The following is a 6,388-nucleotide window of genomic DNA, read 5'->3' as shown; positions in this document are numbered from 1 at the left end:
CACAAAATAAGCTTTTAAGATATTTTCAGGCGAGAATCTAGGTGTGTAAACTTCAAATATCTGCTTGTTTTATCAAGACATCCCATATTTAGCGACAGTGCTCTGACTACGTCGGTCCTGCCTGACAGCTAGCCGGCTACCTAGCTAGCTGCCGCACTTGGCTGCAAATGGATAGCGAGGGGACTCTCTCTGTAGTTTCACCTCCCCGGTCTCTCGCAAATGCTCGCATAGAATCGGAGTTACAGCTGGATGTGGAAAAAATAACTGAGTTGTTTGGTGGTGCTATAACGCGGAGCTACAACAGTGGGCAGCTATCCACCGGTGTATGACAGAAAGGATATGCCGCGAATGAGACATACGAGGCAGGCGACTGGTGTTTGCTAACGCGGAGGTCAATCGTGGATCAGGGAAAGCGAAGGCAGGAGCGTGAGGTGAACTGAATTTCAGGTAAGAAGTTATGACCTGCACTCTATTTGGGTCAGATATAAACCGAGTTTAGGTGTAGTTTATTTAGCAACAGTTCTCTTACGTGTTGCTGATAGCCGGCTGGCTAGCTAGCTAGCGCCGCTAGCTTAGCTAGCTAGCGCGGCTAGCGACCCTTCGTGAAAAACCACCCAGGCTTGGCTGATAGTGAGGTGGCTAAAATGTGTTTAATCGCCCGATCGCTCGGCAAGGGTCTGTGTCTTAGCTGGACTTATTTTTCGTTTATATGGGCCGATGATGCTGGTCGATGTGGAAAAAATAACTGAGTTGTTTGGTGGTGGAGCTACAACAGAGGGCAGCTATCCACCGGTGTGTGACAGAAAGGACATGCCGCCAACGAGACATACGAGGCCGGGCAGGCGATTGCTAACGCGGTGGTCAATCATGGATCAGGGAAAGCGAAGGCAGGAGCGTGAGGTGAACTGAATTTCAGGTAAGAAGTTTTGAACTGCACTCTATTTCGGTCAGATATAAACCGAGTTTAGGTGTAGTTTATTTTCGTTGTGCTGACTTTTTCAATCACGTACAATAACTCGTACTGCGTTCTAGCTAGCACGACGGAGTTTCTATACAGCTGTGTGCGCATGTTGAACTTTATGACAGCCTCCCCTGTCGAAACTTCAGTCATGAAACTGATCAATGATCGGCGTTTCTCTCTTGTTTGTTTATCGCGCAAAACAACAGCAGCACGTTTAAGCTTGATCAGCTGTTGTTAGAATTCATTTGCTTTTAATTTCTGGTATCAGCTGATGTTTGCTGGAGCTACAGCTGTAAAAACGGCAGATGTCCTTACTGAATCATCAGAGCTGAACTGGTGATGGAGAAACAGGTTTACTCTTTAGGTGACATGAATAAGTTGAAGGGAAGTTATGAACTATTTTTGACAGACAAATACAGGGAGTGCAGAATTATTAGGCAAGTTGTATTTTTGAGGAATAATTTTATTATTGAACAACAACCATGTTCTAAATGAACCCAAAAAACTCATTAATATCAAAGCTGAAAGTTTTTGGAAGTAGTTTTTAGTTTTAGCTATTTTAGGGGGATATCTGTGTGTGCAGGTGACTATTACTGTGCATAATTATTAGGCAACTTAACAAAAAACAAATATATACCCATTTCAATTATTTATTTTTACCAGTGAAACCAATATAACATCTCCACATTCACAAATATACATTTCTGACATTCAAAAACAAAACCAAAGCAAATCAGCGACCAATATAGCCACCTTTCTTTGCAAGGACACTCAAAAGCCTGCCATCCATGGATTCTGTCAGTGTTTTGATCTGTTCACCATCAACATTGCATGCAGCAGCAACCACAGCCTCCCAGACACTGTTCAGAGAGGTGTACTGTTTTCCCTCCTTGTAAATCTCACATTTGATGATGGACCACAGGTTCTCAATGGGTTCAGATCAGGTGAACAAGGAGGCCATGTCATTAGTTTTTCTTCTTTTATACCCTTTCTTGCCAGCCACGCTGTGGAGTACTTGGACGCGTGTGATGGAGCATTGTCCTGCATGAAAATCATGTTTTTCTTGAAGGATGCAGACTTCTTCCTGTACCACTGCTTGAAGAAGGTGTCTTCCAGAAACTGGCAGTAGCACTGTGAGTTGAGCTTGACTCCATCCTCAACCCGAAAAGGCCCCACAAGCTCATCTTTGATGATACCAGCCCAAACCAGTACTCCACCTCCACCTTGCTGGCATCTGAGTGGGACTGGAGCTCTCTGCCCTTTACCAATCCAGCCACGGGCCCATCCATCTGGCCCATCAAGACTCACTCTCATTTCATCAGTCCATAAAACCTTAGAAAACTCAGTCTTGAGATATTTCTTGGCCCAGTCTTGACGTTTCAGCTTGTGTGTCTTGTTCAGTGGTGGTCGTCTTTCAGCCTTTCTTACCTTGGCCATGTCTCTGAGTATTGCACACCTTGTGCTTTTGGGCACTCCAGTGATGTTGCAGCTCTGAAATATGGCCAAACTGGTGGCAAGTGGCATCTTGGCAGCTGCACGCTTGACTTTTCTCAGTTCATGGGCAGTTATTTTGCGCCTTGGTTTTTCCACACGCTTCTTGCGACCCTGTTGACTATTTTGAATGAAACGCTTGATTGTTCGATGATCACGCTTCAGAAGCTTTGCAATTTTAAGACTGCTGCATCCCTCTGCAAGATATCTCACTATTTTTGACTTTTCTGAGCCTGTCAAGTCCTTCTTTTGACCCATTTTGCCAAAGGAAAGGAAGTTGCCTAATAATTATGCACACCTGATATAGGGTGTTGATGTCATTAGACCACACCCCTTCTCATTACAGAGATGCACATCACCTAATATGCTTAATTGGTAGTAGGCTTTCGAGCCTATACAGCTTGGAGTAAGACAACATGCATGAAGAGGATGATGTGGACAAAATACTCATTTGCCTAATAATTCTGCACTCCCTGTAAACACCAAGCTCCTTTTTTTGTGTAGCTGACAGCTGGTAACTGTGCAGGGGCGGATCTAGCAAAGCTTTTGCCAGGGGGCCAGGTAGGGCATTAACAGAGAAAGGTGGACATAAAGATATACTTTTCTTTCTTACTCTCATATAAAATATTTAGCTTTTATTAAATGCTTATCCGAATCTTACAACCAAAGTTTGTATAATAATACACAAGGTTGGCTGTAGACCATTGTTCATCATTCAGAACACTGTGTAAAAATAACAAAAACAAAAAGTGAATGCAAAAGTGCATATATATATTTATTTTATGTGTTTGATGTGTGTGTCGGGGCGTGGTCTGCAGTGCCGCTGCAGGGGAGGTGGACCCACGGGTGTAAAGTCTGTGCTCTCTTGGCTGTTTTTTGGGTGTGTGTTGGGCTATGAGTTGAAAAGCTACAGCTGCCTGTGTGGGTACACCAACCATGTGTGAAAAGTGGTCCATAACATAATGCTTCAAAGCGTGTTCATGCAAACATTGTTGGGTCTGCCGTGGTACAATGGGACTTCTGCTCATGAACCTGTGTGCACAGCGTCTGCAAATCGGGGCTGTACAAAGTCACTTCATCTTTACCCAAAACTGTAAGCTGTCATCTGTGAGGCGCGAGCGGTATTTGTTTTTATCATAATTCATGGTGGAGAATGGCTGCTCTGCTGAGTTTTGCTCTCTGTAGCTGTATGAATGGCAAACTACACTGATTACCAGCGGCATAGGCACACATAAAATTTCTTCTGAAATTTTCCCTTTCTAGTTCTTATTATTATTATTTTCCTTTTTCCGCCTGAAATTTTGCAGCGTATCTCGACCCGCAGTTTTGAGACAAGCTTCATATATGTTACCTCATTTTGTGCGGCTGGATCTGGAATGGTGTGCTATGACTTTTGGTGTTTATGAGTATTATAGTTTTTTAAATATTAATATTTTTCTGAAAATTTTCCCGCGCTCCTCTGCCAAACAGTTTAGACAATAGGGGTACATATGTTACATCATTTTGCGCGGCTGGAGCTGGACTATTATGTCCTGACTTTTGGTGTTCATGACTTTTATAGTTTTTTAAATATTAATATTTTAGTGCAAATTTAGGCCAATTCATCTTTTGGCGCCAAATAAACAGACTTCATTTGTGGTGTGTTGGCGCTCTCTAGTGGTATGCCGGGAGTGGTACAGCCTGTCTACCCTTATTTGGATTACCATAATGATGACAATTTCAACGGTGCGCACAGCGTCGCTGCTTTCAGGAGCCATTGGAATTTTTAAGGTTGCGCAAATCATTCAAAAGTTACGGTAATGCTTGGTGGAAAACTCAATATCCCACAATTCATAGCACACCTCTGCCGAGTTAAACAATGGCGGCCACCACTTCGTTTTATATGTCTTTTATTACTGTTTCTAGGTCACAAAATCAACTTTTAAGATATTTTCAGGCGAGAATGTAGGTGTGTAAACTTCAAATATCTGCTTGTTTTATCAAGACATCCCATATTAGCGACAATGCTCTGACGACCTCGGTCCTGCCTGACAGCTAGCCGGCTACCTAGCTGCCGCACCCTGCTGCAAATGGACAGCGAGGGGACTCTCTCTCTCCTTTCACCTCCCCGGTCTCTCGCAAATGCTCGCACAGAATCGGAGTTACAGCTGGATGTGGAAAAAATAACTGAGTTGTTTGGTGGTGCTATAATGCGGAGCTACAACAGTGGGCAGCTATCCACCGGTGTATGACAGAAAGGACATGCCATGACCGCAGATCGACCGGTGTTTGCTAACGCGGAGGTCAATCGTGGATCAGGGAAAGCGAAGGCAGGAGCGTGAGGTGAACTGAATTTCAGGTAAGAAGTTATGAACTGCAGTCTATTTGGTTCAGATATAAACCGAGTTTAGGTGTAGTTTATTTAGCAGCAGTTCTCTTATGTGTTGCTGATAGCTGGCTAGCTAGCTAGCGCCGGTAGCATAGTTAGCTCGCGCTGCTAGCGACCCTTCGTGAAAAAGCACCCAGGCTTGGCTTATATTGAGCGGGTGAAAGTCGTGTCAGCACCCGGTCGCGCACTCTATTTGGGTCAGATATAAACCGAGTTTAGGTGTAGTTTATTTAGCAGCAGTTCTCTTATGTGTTGCTGATAGCTGGCTAGCTAGCTAGCGCCGGTAGCATAGTTAGCTCGCGCCGATAGCGACCTTCGTGAAAAAGCACCCAGGCTTGGCTTATATTGAGCCGGGTGAAACTCGTGTCAGCACCCGGTCGCTCGCCGACAGTATGTGTTTTAGCTGGACTTATTTTTCATGTTTATATGGGCCGTTGATGGTGGAACCGAAGGCAGGAGCGTGAGGTGAACTGAATTCAGGTAACAAGTTATGAACTGCACTCTATTTGGGTCAGATATAAACCGAGTTTAGGTGTAATTTATTTTCGTTGACCTTTTACAATCGTAATGCCACAGGAGTTTATATACAGCTGTGTGCGCACTAAGTTACTGACGTTGGACTTTATTTTATTCATTAGGGTTAGTTCATAGAGTTGCCATGCAGTACAAACGGAATCGTCCACATTCAGAGAAAACATTATGATTTATTCTGTCGTTACGAAGCCTCCCCTGTCATTCTCTCGAGTGTTGAAACGTCAATCATGAAACTGATCAACGATCGGCTGTTCGCTCTTATTTATCGCGCTAAACACAGCAGCACGTTTAAGCTTGATCAGCTGTTGTTAGAATTCTTTTGATTTTAATTTCTAGTATCAGCTGATTTTGCTGGAGCATGAAGATGAAATCAGGAGATGTCCTTACTGAATCATCAGAGCTGAACTGGTGATGGAGAAACAGGTTTACACTTTAGGTGACATGAATGAGTTGAAGGGAAGTTATGAGTTGTTTCTGAGAGACAAAGACCAAGCTCCTTCTTTGTGTAGCTGACAGCTGGTAACTGCAGGGGCGGATCTAGCAAAGCTTTTAGGGGGGAGCTAGGGCATTAACAGAGAAAGGTGGACACAAAGATATACTTTTCTTTCTTACTCTCATATAAAATATTTAGCTTTTATTAAATAGTTATCTGAATCTCACAACCAAGTTGTATAATAATACACAGGATTGGCTGTAGCCATTGTTCATAATTCAGAACACTGTGTAAAATAACAAAAACAAAAAGTGAATGCATGTGTGAAAGTGGTCTATAATGTAATGCTTCAAAGTGTGTTCATGAAAAACATTGTCGGGTCTGCCGTGGTGCAATGGACTTCTGCTAATGAACCTGTGTGCACAGCGTCTGCAAATCGGCGCTGTACGAAGTAACTCATCTTTACACAAAACTGTAAAGCTGTCATCTGTGAAGCGTGAGCGGTGTTTGTTTTTACCATAGTTCATGGTGGAGATGGCTGCTCTTCTGAATTTTGCTCTCTGTAGCCGTATGAATGGCAAACTACAGTGATTAGCAGCGG

This window comes from Oreochromis niloticus, unplaced genomic scaffold (assembly GCF_001858045.2).
Source record: "Oreochromis niloticus isolate F11D_XX unplaced genomic scaffold, O_niloticus_UMD_NMBU tig00002144_pilon, whole genome shotgun sequence".
Taxonomy (NCBI): domain Eukaryota; kingdom Metazoa; phylum Chordata; class Actinopteri; order Cichliformes; family Cichlidae; genus Oreochromis; species Oreochromis niloticus.
This window is presented reverse-complemented; position numbering follows the sequence as displayed.